At 48.7% G+C, this 19,334-nt stretch overlaps 1 protein-coding gene across 1 annotated transcript in view; it reads right to left on the bottom strand.

The window, feature by feature from the left end:
• The window catches only part of PKNOX2 (PBX/knotted 1 homeobox 2), a 3,383,295-nt gene that overhangs the window by 2,985,443 nt on the left and 378,518 nt on the right, over positions 1 to 19,334 (bottom strand). The gene's annotated exons all lie outside the window — the stretch shown is intronic.

Here is a 19,334-nt window from a genome sequence, read left to right as displayed (position 1 = left end):
AACAGGAGGGCTGATTGGCCCCCAAGGACCCTCAGCATCCAAGGGGACTTCATCTCCAACCAGTAGTGTGCCAGCAGGTGTGTTTGCAGAGTGGTGGAGAAAGAGGGCATGGCCTCCGATAACCTCTCAGCAATCCTGCTGTTTGGGACTTACTGGAGGTAACAGGAGTGCTTGTTGCCCCCCCAAGGACCCTCAGCAACCAAGGGAACTTCATCTACCAACCAGTAGTGCGCCAGGATGCAGGGTTCACAGACTGGTGGAGAAAGGAGGCAAAGGTGTCTGCAGAGGTGTGAGAGGGCCTGTATGAGAATGTGAGTGTGAAAGTCTCTGTATGGCTGTAAGTGTGAATATGAGAGTCTCTGTATGGGTTTGTGAATGGGTGAAACGGTGTCTGTACGATATGTGAATTGGTATGAATGGGTAAGTCAATGGGTAAAAGTGTCTATATAGATATAACTCTGGATGCAAGAGTCTTTGTATAGGTTTGTTAACCTAGTTATGTAAATGGGTATGAGAGTCTTTGTATAGGTTTGTGAATAGGTGTGACAGTGTCTCTATGAGTGTAAGACTGGATGGGAGAGTGTCTGTATGGTATGTGTGTGAGCGTGTCAGTGTCTGTATGGGGATGTGAGTAGCTGTGACAGGAAGAGAGAGTATAAAATATCATCATCATCATCAGCAGCAGCTTTATTCATTTTTTCCAACCATAAAAGCTCAAAAGACAATACATAAAATACAATGAGGATATAAAAAAGGACACAAACACATGCAATACATATTAAATCCACCAAATTAAAGGTATAAAGTGAAATACAATAAAACATTATGCGGAAAAAAACCAGGACGAATAAGATCATTTTTTCTAATAAATGCATCCAACATAATTGTATCTAAATAATCCAGTGAGTTTCATTTACAGCTTGACTATGTTTATATTATTAAATTGTTTATTTCTGGAGAGGCTCATAAAACCCATCAAATCCATACAAACATACATTTTGAATACTTAAAAAAATAAAATAAGTTTGGACAATATAAAAGCTGAATGCAACAAAGTATAAAAGCCTTATTAAAGAGCAGTTAAGTGGACTACCATCCGATTTCACTGATTAACACAGAGATTAAGATTTTCACCACTGTCTTGGCCCAGAGGCTCCGACCCCTTCTGCAAGATCTTGTCCACCCTGACCAATGTGGGTTCATGCCTGCCAGAGGCACCCGCCACTGTATTCGCCGGCTCCATCTGGCACTGGCTCACCGGGGCCGCCTCACCCCATATTTGGCGCTGCTTTTCTTGGACTTCGAGAAGGCCTTCGACACGGTGAACTGGGAATACCTGCAAGATGTGCTGGACAGGATGGGTTTTGGTCCCTCGTTCCGCCATCTGATCAGTGTTCTCTACGCGAGGTCCAGAACCCGAGTACTCATCAATGGTGAGCTGTCCGGGGCCTTCCTGATCCGGCGGGGTACGCGCCAGGGGTGACCGCTTTCGCCACTCTTGTTCACGCTGGCGATGGAGCCCCTGACGGCTCTCATCCGGCAGGACCCACTTATTCGGGGATAGGCATGGGACTTGAGTCAGGTGGACAAGATAGCCCTATACGCCGATGACGTTTTGCTTTATTTTGCGGACCCTGATAGTTCTGGCCCCAGGTGCCTGGCGACCCTAGTCGCATTTGAGCGGGTTTCTGGACTCCGCCTCAACCCGGCGAAGTCAACCCTAATGCCCCTGCACCCCTCCCGGGATTGCTTTGACTGGCAGTCGGACATCCCCCTTAGAAGGCACTCGGTCAAGTACTGGATAGCTCTTCTGCCCGAACTTGAATGGGCCTTAAACGTCATGCCTTTGGTCGTCCGGATGAAGGCGGATCTCAAGAGGTGGCAGACTCTCCCGCTCAACCCTTTGGGAAGGAGTGCACTGTTCAAAATGATGGTCCTCCCCCGTTTTCTCTACATCATGCAAAACATTACTGTCCACCTGCCGAGTAGCTGGTTCCGTGAGTTGGCCAGTGTCCTCACCCGCTTTCTCTGGGGAGGGGGTAGGCCACGCCTATCCCTGGCGCACTGTCGTATTCCCCCCTTTGACGGAGGCATGGGGGTAACCAATCTTCACCTCTACTACCTAGCCATGAAGCTCATTGTCATCCACGATTGGTATGTGGGCGGCTGGTCCGACCCTGCATACCGGGTGGAACTCAGCGCATCGGACATTACACAGATCCAGGCCTTTTTATACAGCAGCCCAATCCCGCATGCCCTGCCCCCAGTCACTAGAACGGTGTTTCTAGCCTGGCGCACGGCCCTCCGCCATGTGCTGTGGGATCGGAAACTAACTCGGCAGACGCCATTATGGCACAGGTTCTGGATGCAGGAGGTCTCGTCCTTGCAGGGGTTCCGGCGGTGGAATCTGGTCGGAATTTCAGTGCTCGTGATGTTTGGGTCGGGGAACACATCCGCTCCTTTGTGGATCTGCAGCAACACCGTGCTCTTGCACACTCCCAACATTATGAATACCTGCAACTTAGACACGCCCTACATACCCAGGTATCACCCCCGATCTCTCTTCCAGAGTTCAGCCCATTAGAAGCCCAGGTGAAGATGGGAAATCTGGGGAGGGGAGGTGTGTCCAGTATCTACCGATCACTAGTGAATAATGGCCCCGCTTCTCTGGACCAACTCAGGGCTCCATGGGAGGGCTTGGTGGGCCCCTTGGAGGAGGCACGCGATTATGGCGCCTAAAACCCTGACCACATCCTCCAAGCTACACCTGGTACAGCTTTATTATTTACACACGGCGTATCTCACCCTGACACAGCTCTTCCAGGCCTGGCTGAAGCCCTCCCCGGCATGCACACGATGTGCATTTGCCCCCGCCGACTTCTACCACATGGTATGGTGCTGTCCGGTCTTGGCGCCATTCTGGGGGGGGGTGGAAAGAGAACTCACGACCGCACTGGGTTGGGAGGTCCCTCATGACCCGATACATTTGTTACTTGGGGTGTTTGACGGTTTGGATGGTTCAAGGGTGGACAAGCACCTATTGGGGACAGCCGTGGCCGTAGCCAAGAGAGACATAGCGGCGCACTGGTCACTGGCTAAGGCGCCCACTATAAAGGGTTGGAGGAGGGGAGTGGACTGGTGCGGGATCCAAGAGGAAGCCATGTTCGAAGCTCGAGGGTGCCCAGGTTTATTCAATAAAGTGTGGGGTAAATGGTTCAATCTGCTTCCCCCATGAGGAACTGCCTATCTCCCTACCCATTGTGTTTTTTACTTTATCCCCATCTATGTGTTATCCTCCCTCGTGTATGATCTGCCATGTACACCCTGAAGGACAGTCTTGCCTCATGTCAATTGTGTATAATGTTATTCTCTTTCCCGATCTACATGAACTGCAACCAATGAATTTCTTTTGTTGTGAAAAACCTAATAAAATTGATTATCAAAAAAACAGAGCAGTGAAAAGAATATTAGATCAAATTAAAAAAGAATAACAAGGGACAAAGCCTGGCTTTGTGGCCTATTATACAGTTTGTTTGGAGGCCTCCCGATCATTCGTAAGATAATCAAATAATCATGACATGAAACATTTGCAAAATAGCAATCATTGGGGATATACAAAGAGATAAATAAACAGAATATGTATGTGTGACAGTTCATGGAGACTTAATAATTGAGAGAAGGGGTAAAGCAGTTCGCTGTCAAAATTCGGGGTTTACAAATTGCCCTTTTCCTTTGTGCCCAAGCGATGTACAGGCACTTAGAGACTGCGAAGGCTAAAAATTCTCTAGTGTCACTTTAAAAATTATTTCCGCTTCCCGGTAATGCCTTACAGCCAAGTTTTCTATATGTATATATATTTTTATCTAGCCGCACAAAATCTGCGTATCCCCAGTGGAGTTACACAGGGGCCACGCTGAGGCTTGCAAGGGATTTCAAGAGTGGCCCAAACTTTTTGTTCCCTCATTTGTGACTCCACAATACATGCTCAGCCTTCTTTTACAACATGTACAAGGGGTCAGAAAGCATCTCACCTGACTCCTTCATTCAATTTACAAACACATTTTCAACCCTGGTGACCGTTTCTCCAACAAACAAAATGGCAGGCACAACTTTTCTATGAAGGTGCGGCCAGCCAATCAGGACTTAGCTGAAGTGTATGAATTTGCAGATCCCCTGTGAGTGAATCAACAGAGGGTCCATGTCCCTATATATATACAAATTTGTTTTCCAGTTAATAACTCCCAATCTATTTAACAGATTTACACCAAATTACAAAAAGCACGATCTGCAAACCAGAACCTAGCTGTCTCCCAAATTTGTTATAATTCCGTCCAGCGTTTCGGGCAGTTGGTTTGTTTAAAAGTCCAATTGGTATTAACATAGGGAAAACACGTTTTGGGACCCTCCCTTTTTCACGCCCCCACGACTCCCGCCCCCACTTGAAGGGCACCCCAAAACTCTCCAGAAACAAACTGATGTGAGAATCACATTTTTTGAGAAAATATTTGAACATTTGTCAACCAGCGCCAGAGATATAGGCAACTGAAAAACAGCTTTTTATTGGAAATCAAGTTCTAACTGTAACTAGCTACTGGCATCCACCCATAGATAAAATATATATTTTATACTTTTTACCTTTCACTTTTTAATATTTTACTCTTTAAGGGGCATAGAGTGCAAACATGATGTTTAATCCACTGTCGATGTCATCTAATGTAATGTTTAGATGTGTATGGATTTGTAATTATTTTTCTTTTATTAAAAATCCACAGTCTCAAAATGCAGAAACACATACATCTGTAATAACAACAAAGTAATACTTCAATGCAGTCACCTGTGAAAGCAACATATCAATCGTGATAAGAACATTCCACATATCCAAAAATATCAAACAAAAATACATACAGCCATGTCTTACATCAGACATGGCTGTATGTATAGACAATAATGTTTCAAATCTTTTTTCTTAATCAGATATAAATGTCAATCAGTCATATAATCGATCATAGCCCTCCAAACATAGAAGCCAACTTTTCGCTTCCTTGGCCCTTTAATAGAATTCAAACTGAACTCCGAATTAAACATGTTACAAAACTTGGCACGCCACATCTCGAATGATGGTGCCTCCGGCTGCAGCCAAGAGGAAGCTATACATAAATGTGCTACTTCTGTAGCAATAAAAATTAGATAACGGAATGTATGCATTGGCATTTCGTGTCATAGGTCCTCTCCAATCCCTTACAAAATCATAGAAACCGAAATTTTTATAGAAACTCCGGTGACTTCGGACAAAAACCTTTCTATATATACTAATAGAGTTGCTAAATTGGGGCACAAATAATATATATGGAGGATATCAGCATTATCACTACCACACCAGAAACATTTCCCATCATTTTCACCCCCCATTTCAACATCTTGGCAGGGGTGTCATTTCGGTTGAATATCTTTTTATAGTGCTGAGTTTTTAAATTCGCTGCCAGGAGAATTTTCCCTGCAATATCAATCGACTCCTCTAGAGAGACCGAGTGATCTCCAAGCCAATTATCCCACTAAGAATTATATGTCTGCATCATGATTTAACTATTGATTTCTATGTATAAACATGTTTTTTGAACTGAACAATAAAGCAATAAAGATTTTTAAAAAAAAATAGAATTATATTTCTCTAGATCATCCGTCCTTGCCGCCAACAATATTTTATAAAGAGACCCAATTTTTCCTGACGCTGAATGGCTTCAACTATCTTATGTGGTGTCATAGAAGTTGTGTGTTTGCCCAATCCCGTATTTGCAAGTATTAAAAATGTGTGTTTTTGGTAAATGATATTTATCCGCCAAGTATGAAAAAGAAGAACATAGCCCCCCAGGCTGATAGAAGTCAACAATTTGGGTAATACCTTTCGATCTCCAGTTAGCTACAACATAGTCCCAGAAAATTGATAGAAGTAACCTTGCTGCAGTAGAAGGTGTATAATATGGTAACCCTGGTATCTGCAAGTTTTTCCGAACTGCATTGCAAACTTTAAAAACTGAACCTAGGATTTTAAAATAAGTTTGTTCATACTAACTGCCATCAATTCTTTCAATCGGAAAATTGTTAACCTCAGGGCCCAAAATCATCTGGTATATTGAGGGGGGCCTCGGTTAGGGTATTCACTTCCTCTTCAGTCAATAAAATATGCATATTCGCCAGAATACATGCATAATAATAGAGAGCGAAATTGGGAACCGACCACCCACCTCTGTCCTGAGGAAGAGTCATAAAGCGGGCAGCTCTGCATGGTTTCCCTGGGGCCCAAAGATATCTAGCAGACAGTGTTTGCAAGTATTGAAGTTGTCCACGTGGAATTTCCAAGGGAACTGCTCTAAAAAACATACAGAACCCTGGGCAGTATATTCATTTTGATAAGGTTAGATCTACCAACCAAAGAAAGGTACAGGCTCTCCCATTTCTCTAATGATAGTTTCACCTTACCAATAATAGCGTACCAATTAACCTTAACTAACTCTTTTAAACAGGGTCGGCTCTTAATGCCCAAGTATGTAACTTCCTTAACTACTCTGGGATCGTTAACCAAAATCTTTTGATTCATACACAGAATTTGAGTTTTGGATGTATTAAACTTATAGCCTGAGACAAAGCCAAACTCCTGTGCCAGATATTTGATTTCAGGTAGAGCTACAACAGAATTAGCTGTAACAATCGCAATGTCATTGGCGTAAGCCAAGACAAGAAAACAATCCTGCCGCACAATAAAATGTGCAATCTGGTCAATTTGCTCTAGCATAATTATAAAAGGGTTAATATAGAGCGCAAACAGGAGCAGAGAACAGGGACACCCCTGCCGCGTACCTCTGGAAATCTGGATTGTATGGATTTGTTAATGTAATTTGTCTGCAGCATGCATCATTTTGCACTTGTGGGATGACCTGTTCTCAGGACACCCCCGCGCCGCACAGCCACCAGCTGTTGCGTGTGCACTCGCCCCGCTGCTGCCCGTAGCCTCGCTGAGCCTGCCTCGCCCCCGCCGTATTTGCGTGCTCTGTTGATTTTATTGTGTCTCCTTTTTGTTTTCCCTACATACTGTTAATCTATTTTTTTGTTTCCCATTGCTGTAAGTGATTATCTGTTCAGTGCCTGTGCTGTCTCTCGGACCCCTGTGCCTGCCCTCCCCGCTCCCCGCTTCCCGCCGCCGAGCTAGCGGCCACGCCCCCTTTTCCTTCTGTGCCCTCCCCGCTCCCGCCTCCCAGCTGCTCCTCCCTCCCTCCCACTTGGCCATAAATGGCGACCACGCGGCGCAGGTGAGTGTGACCTGTTCTCAGGACACCCCCGCGCCGCACGGCCACCAGCTGTTGCGTGTGCACTCGCCCCGCTGCTGCCCGCAGCCTCGCTGAGCCTGCCTCGCCCCCCGCCGTATTTGTGTGCTCCGTTGATTTTATTGTGTCTCCTTTTTGTTTTCCCTGCATACTGTTAATCTATTTTCTTGTTTCCCATTGCTGTAAGTGATTATCTGTTCAGTGCCTGTGCTGTCTCTCGGACCCCTGTGCCTGCCCTCCCCGCTCCCCGCTTCCCGCCGCCGAGCCAGCGGCCACGCCCCCTTTCCTTCTGTGCCCACGCCCCCTTTTCCTTCTGTGCCCTCCCCGCTCCCGCCTCCCAGCTGCTCCTCCCTCCCTCCCACTTCGCCATAAATGGCGACCGCGCGGACATGCAGCGGTCACGCGCAGCGGGCGCGCCGATTGTGCGCCAAAGGTAAGCCCGTCTGCGCCCGTCCGCGCCTGGACCGCGCCCAGCGCCAGGACCCCTGGCCTCCACCGACGCAAGACGACCCAACAGACCTACGACGCCGCCACCCTCAATGCACTCAATGCCGGCCGGAACCCCGCCTGCTGCCGGGCCGCCCCGAAACTCTTCCACGGACCCTTCACCTGCACAACGTGCAAGTTCACCTGCCTCCGAACATGCACCGCGCCCGCCAAGCCAAACCCCAGCAGCGACCTCATGTGCATCCTGCTCAACACCCGCTCCGTACACAGACACGCCGTCGAACTCTGGAACCTGCTCAACATAACATCTCCAGACGTCGCCTTCCTCACTGAAACATGGATGAACGCCTCCTCAGCGCCTGACACCGCCATCACCATCCCGGATGGATACAAGATCATCAGGAAGGACCGCATCAACCAGACCGGAGGAGGCATCGCCATCGTCCACAAGAACACCATCCGCATCACGACCAACGCCGACGACACCTTCACCACCGCCGGACACCTTCACCGCCGCCGAACACCTCCACTTCCAGATTCACACCGACCCAAAGACGACCCTCAGAGGCACCCTCATCTACAGACCCCCGGGACCACGCACACAATTCAGCGAAGACATCACAGACTTCATCAGCCCACACGCCCTCCCCTCCGCTGACTACATCCTCCTAGGGGACCTCAACTTCCACCTGGAGAACAACAAGGACCGCAACACCGTCTCCCTGCTGGACAACCTCGCAAACCTCGGACTCAAGCAACTGGTCAATACCCCCACCCACTACGCCGGCCACACGCTTGACCCCATCTTCTCATCCAGCAAGCACATCACCTTCAGCCACTCCACCGGACTTCACTGGACCGACCACAGCTGCGTCCACTTCAGCTTCAGAAAAACCACTACCCATCACCACCCGCAACAAGTTCCTCACAGAAGCTGGAGCAAGATCACCACCGACCAGCTCACCGCCTCCCTCAGCCAGAACCCACCCACCAGCACACCGGACCCCAACGAAGCAGCCCGCAACTTCACGCAGTGGCTGACCACCTGCGCCGACAACCTCGCACCACTGAAGAACCCCCCCAGCAAACCCAGAAGCAAGAAGGCCCCCTGGTTCACCAACGAACTCAAGGACTCCAAGAAGACCTGCCGCACCCTCGAGAAAGCCTGGCTCCTCGACCGGACCACTGACAACATGACCGCCCTCAAACCCGCGACCCGCGAGCACCACCAGCTCATCCGCACCACCAAGAAGAAATCACTGAAGGATCAACTGGACAACAACGCCCACGACAGCAAGGAACTCTTCAGCATCGTCAAGGAGTTCTCCAACCCCAGCACCGGCAACAACGACATCACCCATTCACAAGATCTCTGCGACTCCCTCGCCTCGTTCTTCCACCAGAAGATTGCCGACATCCACAACAGCTTCGGCACACCATCCTCGCACCCAACCGTCGAACCAACGTACCCCACCGCCACCCTCCGCACCTGGACCGCAGTGACCACCGAAGACACAACCCGCACGATGAACACCATCCACTCCGGATCTCCGACCGACCCCTGCCCCCACCACGTCTTCAACAAGGCCGACTCCACCATCGCACCCCAACTCCGGGACATCATCAATACCTCCTTCAACACCGCCACCTTCCCGGAGAGCTGGAAGCATGCCGAGCTCAGCGCCCTACTGAAGAAACCAACAGCGGACCCCACCGACCTCAAGAACTTCCGCCCCATCTCGCTCCTCCCTTTTCCTGCCAAAGTCATCGAGAAGATCGCCAACAGACAGCTTGCCGCCTTCCTCGAGACGAATGGATCCCTCGACCCCTCGCAGTCTGGTTTCAGAGCCAACCACAGCACCGAGACCGCCCTCATCGCAGCCACCGACGACATCCGAGCCCTTCTCGACAACGGGGAAACAGCGGCACTCATCCTCCTGGACCTCTCCGCCGCGTTCGACACTGTCTGCCACCGCACCCTCGTCCAACGCCTCAGCAACACCGGCATCCAAGAGAAGGCATTGAAGTGGATCATCTCGTTCCTCGCTGGAAGAACACAGAGAGTTCGCCTCCCCCCGTTTCGTTCCGAGGCCACCGAAGTCATCTGCGGCGTTCCGCAAGGATCATCACTCAGCCCCACCCTCTTCAACGTCTACATGAGACCTCTCGCGACCATCGCACGCCAACACAACCTCAACATCATCTCCTACGCCGACAACACCCAACTGATCCTCTCCCTCACCAGAAACCCCGACACCGCCAGAACCAGCCTCCACGAAGGAATGAAAGATGTCGCCGAGTGGATGAAGAACAGCCGCTTGAAACTGAACTCAGGCAAGACGGAAGTCCTCATCCTTTGGCCATCACCCACCGCCTGGGACAACTCCTGGTGGCCCCCAGCCCTGGGCACCGCCCCCAAGCCGACAGACCACGCACGCAACCAGGGCTTCATCCTGGACTCCTCCCTCTCGATGACCAGACAAGTCAACGCCGTCTCTTCCTCATGCTTTCACACCCTCCGCATGCTCCGCCAGATCTTCCAATGGATCCCGATCGAAACCAGGAAGACGGTCACCCAGGCCCTCGTCACCAGCCGGCTGGACTACGGAAACACCCTATACGCCGGAACCACAGCCAAGCTACAGAAAAGACTACAATGCATCCAGAACGCCTCCGCCCGACTCATCCTAGACATCCCTCGACGCAGCCACATCTCCGGCCACCTGAAGAACCTGCACTGGCTCCCCGTCAACAAGAGGATCACGTTCAGGCTCCTCACCCACGCACACAAATCTCTCCACAACCTGGGCCCCAAGTACCTCAATGACCGCCTGACCTTCCACACGCCCACCCGCCAGCTACGATCTGCTAGCCTCGCCCTCGCCGCCGTACCACGCATCCGAAGAGCCACCGCCAGAGGCAGATCCTTCTCCTAACTGGCGGCCAAGACATAGAACTCCCTCCCCATCCACCTTCGGCTGACCCAGGACCACCTCGCCTTCAGGAGACAACTCAAGACCTGGCTGTTCGAGCAGTAGCGCCCCCTCTTCCCCCAAGCGCCTTGAGACCCTTCCGGGTGAGTAGCGCGCTATACAAGTGTTATGATTGATTGATTGATTGATTGGGATAAGGTGTAAATGGTGATCAACCACAGCACTTGCACTTTAAAAGATTTATATGTTTTGCACTCATTTTAAAAATGTTTACTGCACTTGTACTTTATGGAGAAAAAATAACAGAAATGAAACAGAGGGTTTGTTAATAAGTTAAACAAATAACACATCTATGTGAAACAATGAGTGCAATAGTCTGTATACTATGTCTCTGCCTGCGGCAGTGGCAGAGTGATGACATGTATTTAATGATGAAACTGGATCGGCGTCTTAAATTTGTAAGCAAGGCAGTTGTTACTGCCAAAAAGCGTTATGCCAAATAATACGATCCAACCAATAAATTAATTGTAAAACATCCCATACATGCTCTGTTTTAAGCCCCCCTGTATTCCTATTAAGTACCCTGGGGAGGTCGGGGTCCCCCGGGTATCAGGGGAGGGCGCATTTTGTTACACAAACAGTGTGCCCCAGTGAGGTGGCGGTCCCTGGGGCAGTGAGGGGCCAATTCTTACAGTGCTCATTGCCCCACAGAGGTGGTGGTCCCTAGGACTTTGCATAAGCCAGAGAGGGGGGCACCGTGAGCCCCGTCTTTCATGCCCATGAGATATGATTCACTAAAGGGCTTCAAAAAAAGACGTGTGGGAGTCCCCACATCTTTTTCTATTTTTATTTTGTTGCGGATTCAACCGCGGGGCAAGGGCAAAATAAAATGTTTTAACCTCAGTGCGGTCTCTGAGGGACCCCCGCACCAAATCGGGGGGTCAGGATATTCATACCATGCCCCCTTTCGTTAATTTTTAAGTCTCACGTGGCGTCGGGTGCACACATGCGCACTCGAGCTTGCGAGATTTAATTACTTTAGGGTACTTTCACTAGTGAGGGTTAAGCCCCGCCCCTCTTCTCCATTAGCTGGCCTCCTAAACGGCGGCCAGCCATTGGATAAGAGGTCCTAGTGACATTCTTCTTTCAATCTAAGCCCCGTCCTTTTCAGAATGGGGGGCGTGTTTTTGACTTTCTTTCTTACATTCTTTGATGTTTTTAGGTCTCTGCCTACGAAAGACTGCGCACATGCGCGGTCGAGCTGGCGAAGACCTAAAAACATCAAAGGATGTAAACAACAGTCAAAAACACGCCCCCCAGTCTGAAAGGGACGGGGCTTCCCAGAGGTAATAACCTCCAACTCCCTCTAACTCTATGCTTTGTGTCTCGCAAATTGTTTAAAAGCGCTAGAAGTGAACAAGGACACGTTCAGCACCAATCCCAAAACTGAGCAGAGGAGCATTCCTCTCCTCATAATTCTTAGACGTGGGAAAGAGCGGAGAAGCATTCTACAGCACTCCATCCTAAGTGCTGCACTCTATTACACCCTGAACCAACACCTAAGCGATTTGCGAACTAGGCGCTATACAAAAACAGCGTAAAAGGTAAAACAACTAAACATGGACTGTGAGGCTGAGAGGATTGTACTCTGTTCCCAGGAGTGGGCGGAGGCGATGCGCGCGAGACCGAGCTGAGGAGGATGGACACTGGGGAGGAGGGCGGGGGCGGAGGGAGACGGAAGAAGGATGGAAAAATCGATAGAATGGGTTTATAAAGTAATGTTATAGGACTGAAGTCTCGAAAACCTGTCCGGGCCAGGAAATATGGGCCTCGAAAGAGTGCAAGAGCAACGGGCGAGCGACTCCCCGCAATCCGAGGTTTCTCGTCCTCTCAATCATTCCAGCGTTCTCGATCCGCGCTCACTTCTTCCTCCATCCTTTTAATATATTTCCTTCCTTCATGTTTCTTTTTGTCTGTACTATATCCATCTTGCCTTTCCCATCTCCATCTATTTTTCTTTACTCACTCTATTTCTTTTCTATTCTGCCACTATTTTTCCCTGTCTGACCGCGCTTATCCTTTCCCATATCCTTAATTTCTTCCCCGTTTTCTTCGATCGTTTCGTTACTTTATTCTCCTTCTTTCATCTTTTTCCTTACTCTATCTTTTTCTATTTTCTCTATCTCTATTCAGTCTATCCTCTCTTCTGCTTCCGTTTCTGCCCCTCTATCCTCTCTCCACGATGTTTCTCTTCAAACATCATCCTTCCGGCCCTTCTTCCTCTAGAATTCTTCGATTTTATCACCGCCTCTAGCTAGATTCTATCTTTTTTATCCTTTCCTCTTTCTCTACCCCATCCAGTCTTCCTCTATTTCAACTCCAGCATTACTCCATCTGTGCCCTCTTTCCTTTCTCTATCTGTCTTCCATCATGTGTGATTTCTGTGCTCTCCATTCGTATGCCACCTGTTTTCTCCATTACTTCTTTCTTGATCCACTGTCCAGTTCTTCCCTCAGTCTTCTCCAGTCTCACTCAATCCACTGCCTCGGTTCTTACTCCATCCCTATCCTCTCTGTCTGTTTACCAGCACTATGTCCATCCTTGTTATCGCTTTCGCCACCTTTCCTTGTTTTCACACCATCCTTCTTCCACCTCTTAGCTATCTTCCTGCTCTATTTTACGGTCTATCGTTTTTCTTCTATTTTAACGACTTGGTGATCCATTCCCATCTCATCCCCCTCTACGTCCCCATCTCGCTCATCTGTATTTTATCTGTCTCTTTTCTTTCTGTCCTTCCTCCACTCTAACATTTCTCCTTCCCCTCTTATGCCTCTGCATTTTAATCTGGGTTAGTGCTGCATCTCAATAGGACAAAATACATGTTAACTCGGCTGCTCCCTGAGGCAAACACCAAGAAAATGTGTACCACGAGTGTGCAATGCAAAGATGCAGATTTAAAAACCAGTCGGGATTTGCCCTGCAATGAGAGGGGAGCATGGTGGCAAAGGCATTACATCCCACCTTTACAATGCTACGCACCCTATTGGGGGACGTTTGTAACAAAGGAGATTCGTGAATTCGAAAATGTTAAACTTAAGAGAAAGTGTGTAAGAGAAAGTAGGAAAGTAGAGAGGCTTGGGTTGTTTCCTTGAGAGATGAGGGGGTTGCTCAAGGATGTGATGAATCTTCAGAAATATAGACACGGGTCTGGGCATGCGTTAGTAAGGAGTCTCTGCAGCAACAGAGTGAGGGTGCATGTACATCCACTAGTTCTTGAGCCAAAGGTGTAATCACTGTCAAAGGAAATTATTATCTTACAATCTACATATTTAGGCGTGGGTGTGTGTGTGTGTGCCTCTGTGTGTGTGTGGGGCTCTGTTTGTGTGTGGGTGTGGGTCTGTGTCTTTGTGTGTGGCATTTGCAAGAGAATAAGCTATTGGCATTGTAAATGACAATGCCATTTATTTATCTGTTTTCAAAACCAACACATACATAAAAATGTTGTCATTTACAATGCCAATAGCTCTAACTTTTGCAAAGGCGAGACAGTTGCATTGTAAATGCTTGTTAAGCTTTTCTCTCGGATTCCCATTAAAAATCCGCCACCAGGAAGTGTCAGTGCGCGCAGATTTATGGGTGCTAAAGTGGGCTCCGGTGGCCTGCGCTCTCATCAAAATGTAAAAGGATTTAAAGAAGCTCCTTTCCAGAAACTGCTGCATTTCCAGAATGTTCCATCAGCCGTGACAGCCGCTTTAGCTGCAAGACTGGGGCGTGCCAGAAGAAGGGCGCATGGCACGAACTGTGTGACCTTCAGCGCCATCCTGTGGTCTGGTGCCCCGGGGGTGCCTCTGCAGGCAGAGGGAGCATCCACATTTCAGACATGGCCTAGTCCCCTCCAGGACCCATCATGCCCTCCCTCCAGGGCCTGGGCAGTTGCCAGGATCTTTGCCACCCTGCCAGGGCCAGACAGGCCTTTTATTCCAGTGGGCATTTCACCTTCTGCTCCACCAAGGCAAAGGGGCAATTTTCTTTCACGAGGCCACAGTTACCAGAATAGGTACTCGGGGTCTCATTTATGAGATTTAGTCGTCGATCAGCGCTGCAGACCCTGCCGCTGTGCTGCCCTACGGCAAAAGAAAAGGGCAGGAATAAGCGGTATCTATCAAATACAGTGCATTCCGGTCCTTTTTCCCTGCGCCGGCGCACAACTGGCTTCCATGTACCAACGCAGGCACCTTTGCACCATGGTGAAAGGCTGCTTGCATTGCAGGGATGATTATTTTTGAGTAGGAAGGTAAACCTTCCTGCACAAAAACAATCACTCAAGACTTTTTCTTCTTTCTATGTGTGTTGCAGAATACACACATGCATACATAGAAAAAGGGAAAAAAACAAGGAGAAATAGATATTTCTCCTCGTTATGCCTCCTTTACGCCTGGGAGGCATAAGCTTTTGGTGCTGCCTCAGACTTATAATTTCCCGTAAATCTGGGGTGTGTAAAAAAAACATGGATGTTGCTGGGTATGACCCCAGCAACATGCATTGCACCCCCTTCGTTCTGTGTGAAAGGGGCACATATTTATAAGGCCACGAGAGGTGACTTTACGTGGCCTTATATATATGCCAGTGGCACATTGCGCCACTGGAACGTCAAAAAAGTAAACTTCCGGCGGTACAGTAGTGCCAGTAGGGACTCATAAATAAGGCCCTCAATTTCCAAAGACACTGTCAAATTTCAATATCGTGTTTCCGACAGACACATCAACAGGAGTACCCAGATTTTTGGAACTGGGAAGGGAAACAGCAGATGCCGGGCCATCCAAATGCCCATTCTTAGGCACATAAAAGTCTCATACACGACCCACAAACTCAAGAAGCTGGAGACACAAAATGACTGCATTCAGCTGTCAATCACTAAGCTGAACGTCTTATACACGACCCACATACACAAGTAGCTGGAGACACAAAATGACTGCATTCAGAAGTCAATCACTATGCTGTACGTCTCTCACATGACCCACAAACACAAGAAGCTGGAGACACAAAATTAATGGATTCAAGAGTCAATCACTATGCTGAACGTCTCCCACACGACCCACAAACACAAGAAGCTGGAGACACAAAATAACTGCATTCAGGAGTCAATTACTATGCTGAACATCTCATACACAATGCACAAACACAAGAAGCTGGAGACACAGAATGTGTGCACTCAGGAGTCAATCACTATGCTGAACGTCTCATACACGACCCACATACACAAGAAGGTAGAGACACAAAATTACTGCATTCAGGAGTCAATCACTACGCTACTACTTGTGATGGGGTTAAAAGCAGAGAGTTTTAAGACATGGGCAGAGTGGGCAATGTTATGAACCGCTGCTTTAAGTTATGTCGGGAAAATGAAATGTCTCTCTATTTGACCTCTCCACATCAGATTTTTCTATCTAAACCTTTCTCCCTCTCTGCTTAGCTCCACCTCGGACTTTGTCTCTCCATCCTGTGTCATTTCAAGGAATTTCACAGTCCAGAGCGAGACATATTTCAATTGTTTTTGTGTGACCCTGTTAAAGTTTAACATAAAATGTGTTTGGCATCATGCAGCTTGAATGAGCAGGAAAGGATCACTGAGAGAGTATCAGAAACAGAAATATCGTGTGAACAGAATATTGCATCAAAAATATCGAGAACCGAAATATCAAGAAGGTAAGTGCAAATAGGTGGATTTACGATTCTTAACTACGCATTTACGTACCTGAGAATATGAATATCTATCTATCTATCTACATATATGAGCATTATAATCTACCTTGAAAGGACTCAATTATGCCACACTTTTTATTGCAAAGCACCCGTTCATTGGAAAAGTGAAGGGAAAAGGCAGCAGTGGTTTTAAAAAATGACGAGCCTATCTTTCATGGTGCATGTTGGGATTTGCAGAATGTTAATGACTACGGAGGAATGTTGTAGTCTGACAAGGGCGTATAAATCACGTTGATACGCCGCAAATCCGTTTACGATGGCTCACCTGTGAACAAGGCTACCGATGTAGCTGAAACGCATCAGGACAAGCAAACTAGGCTGTCATTTTGCGGAATAAAGTGCAAGTTAATTCCTGTGAATCTGGTGTCCAGCGTGCTTCTTCTCTTTGGAATAGAAGGCATTTTGGATGTGAATGGAGGTTGTCCGCCCCCATGCGCCATGACTGCCTTGTTGTGGTCCATGCTCCCTGCAGATACAAACGTGGTGTATATATATATATATATATATATATATATATATATATATATATATATATATCCAACGAGTTGCCTGTCAGGTAGAAACAAGCCTCACCAGTGGATGAAATTCTGCCACTTTTATTAATGGAGGACACAGCGTAGCGAAGCCAACAACTTGCAGCAGCATGCAGTCCTGCCTGACATGTTTCGTGCATCCGCACTTCTTCAAAGGCGCTTGGACTGAACAGGAAAGCCACAATCTCTTGCTCGGTACTGTTTTAAACACTGAAGTCCCGCCCTGTATGGCGCAGCCACTCCTGTGGCCTGATGGTCTTCGTAGTACTATTGTTTCCCCAATGGGTTGCGCAGCTGAGGTTTACATCTGCGCCGTGTTATCATTCCTCCAGAAACCGGCATCCTCTGCCTTTTGCACCGCCGAATTACCGTCAATGCAGGAGGGCTGTGAACAGCCCCGGTGCTTGTTTCGCGGCTCAGGCATGCCGCAATAAATCCAACGAGTTGCCTGTCAGGTAGAAACAAGCCTCACCAGTGGATGAAATTCTGCCACTTTTATTAATGGAGGACACAGCGTAGCGAAGCCAACAACTTGCAGCAGCATGCAGTCCTGCCTGACATGTTTCGTGCATCCGCACTTCTTCAAAGGCGCTTGGACTGAACAGGAAAGGCACAATCTCTTGCTCGGTACTGTTTTAAACACTGAAGTCCCGCCCTGTATGGCGCAGCCACTCCTGTGGCCTGATGGTCTTCGTAGTACTATTGTTTCCCCAATGGGTTGCGCAGCTGAGGTTTACATCTGCGCCGTGTTATCATTCCTCCAGAAACCGGCATCCTCTGCCTTTTGCACCGCCGAATTACCGTCAATGCAGGAGGGCTGTGAACAGCCCCGGTGCTTGTTTCGCGGCTCAGGCATGCCGCAATAAATCCAACGAGTTGCCTGTCAGGTAGAAACAAGCCTCACCAGTGGATGAAATTCTGCCACTTTTATTAATGGAGGACACAGCGTAGCGAAGCCAACAACTTGCAGCAGCATGCAGTCCTGCCTGACATGTTTCGTGCATCCGCACTTCTTCAAAGGCGCTTGGACTGAACAGGAAAGGCACAATCTCTTGCTCGGTACTGTTTTAAACACTGAAGTCCCGCCCTGTATGGCGCAGCCACTCCTGTGGCCTGATGGTCTTCGTAGTACTATTGTTTCCCCAATGGGTTGCGCAGCTGAGGTTTACATCTGCGCCGTGTTATCATTCCTCCAGAAACCGGCATCCTCTGCCTTTTGCACCGCCGAATTACCGTCAATGCAGGAGGGCTGTGAACAGCCCCGGTGCTTGTTTCGCGGCTCAGGCATGCCGCAATAAATCCAACGAGTTGCCTGTCAGGTAGAAACAAGCCTCACCAGTGGATGAAATTCTGCCACTTTTATTAATGGAGGACACAGCGTAGCGAAGCCAACAACTTGCAGCAGCATGCAGTCCTGCCTGACATGTTTCGTGCATCCGCACTTCTTCAAAGGCGCTTGGACTGAACAGGAAAGGCACAATCTCTTGCTCGGTACTGTTTTAAACACTGAAGTCCCGCCCTGTATGGCGCAGCCACTCCTGTGGCCTGATGGTCTTCGTAGTACTATTGTTTCCCCAATGGGTTGCGCAGCTGAGGTTTACATCTGCGGATGCACGAAACATGTCAGGCAGGACTGCATGCTGCTGCAAGTTGTTGGCTTCGCTACGCTGTGTCCTCCATCAATAAAAGTGGCAGAATTTCATCCACTGGTGAGGCTTGTTTCTACCTGACAGGCAACTCGTTGGATTTATTGCGGCATGCCTGAGCCGGGAAACAAGCACCGGGGCTGTTCACAGCCCTCCTGCATTGACGGTAATTCGGCGGTGCAAAAGGCAGAGGATGCCGGTTTCTGGAGGAATGATAACACGGCGCGGATGTAAACCTCAGCTGCGCAACCCATTGGGGAAACAATAGTACTACGAAGACCATCAGGCCACAGGAGTGGCTGCGCCATACAGGGCGGGACTTCAGTGTTTAAAACAGTACCGAGCAAGAGATTGTGCCTTTCCTGTTCAGTCCAAGCGCCTTTGAAGAAGTGCGGATGCACGAAACATGTCAGGCAGGACTACATGCTGCTGCAAGTTGTTGGCTTCGCTACGCTGTGTCCTCCATCAATAAAAGTGGCAGAATTTCATCCACTGGTGAGGCTTGTTTCTACCTGACAGGCAACTCGTTGGATTTATTGCGGCATGCCTGAGCCGCGAAACAAGCACCGGGGCTGTTCACAGCCCTCCTGCATTGACGGTAATTCGGCGGTGCAAAAGGCAGAGGATGCCGGTTTCTGGAGGAATGATAACACGGCGCGGATGTAAACCTCAGCTGCGCAACCCATTGGGGAA

The sequence above is a fragment of the Lissotriton helveticus genome, chromosome 3_1 (assembly GCF_964261635.1).
Source record: "Lissotriton helveticus chromosome 3_1, aLisHel1.1, whole genome shotgun sequence".
NCBI classification, from domain to species: Eukaryota; Metazoa; Chordata; class Amphibia; order Caudata; family Salamandridae; genus Lissotriton; species Lissotriton helveticus.
This window is presented reverse-complemented; position numbering and strand designations above follow the sequence as displayed.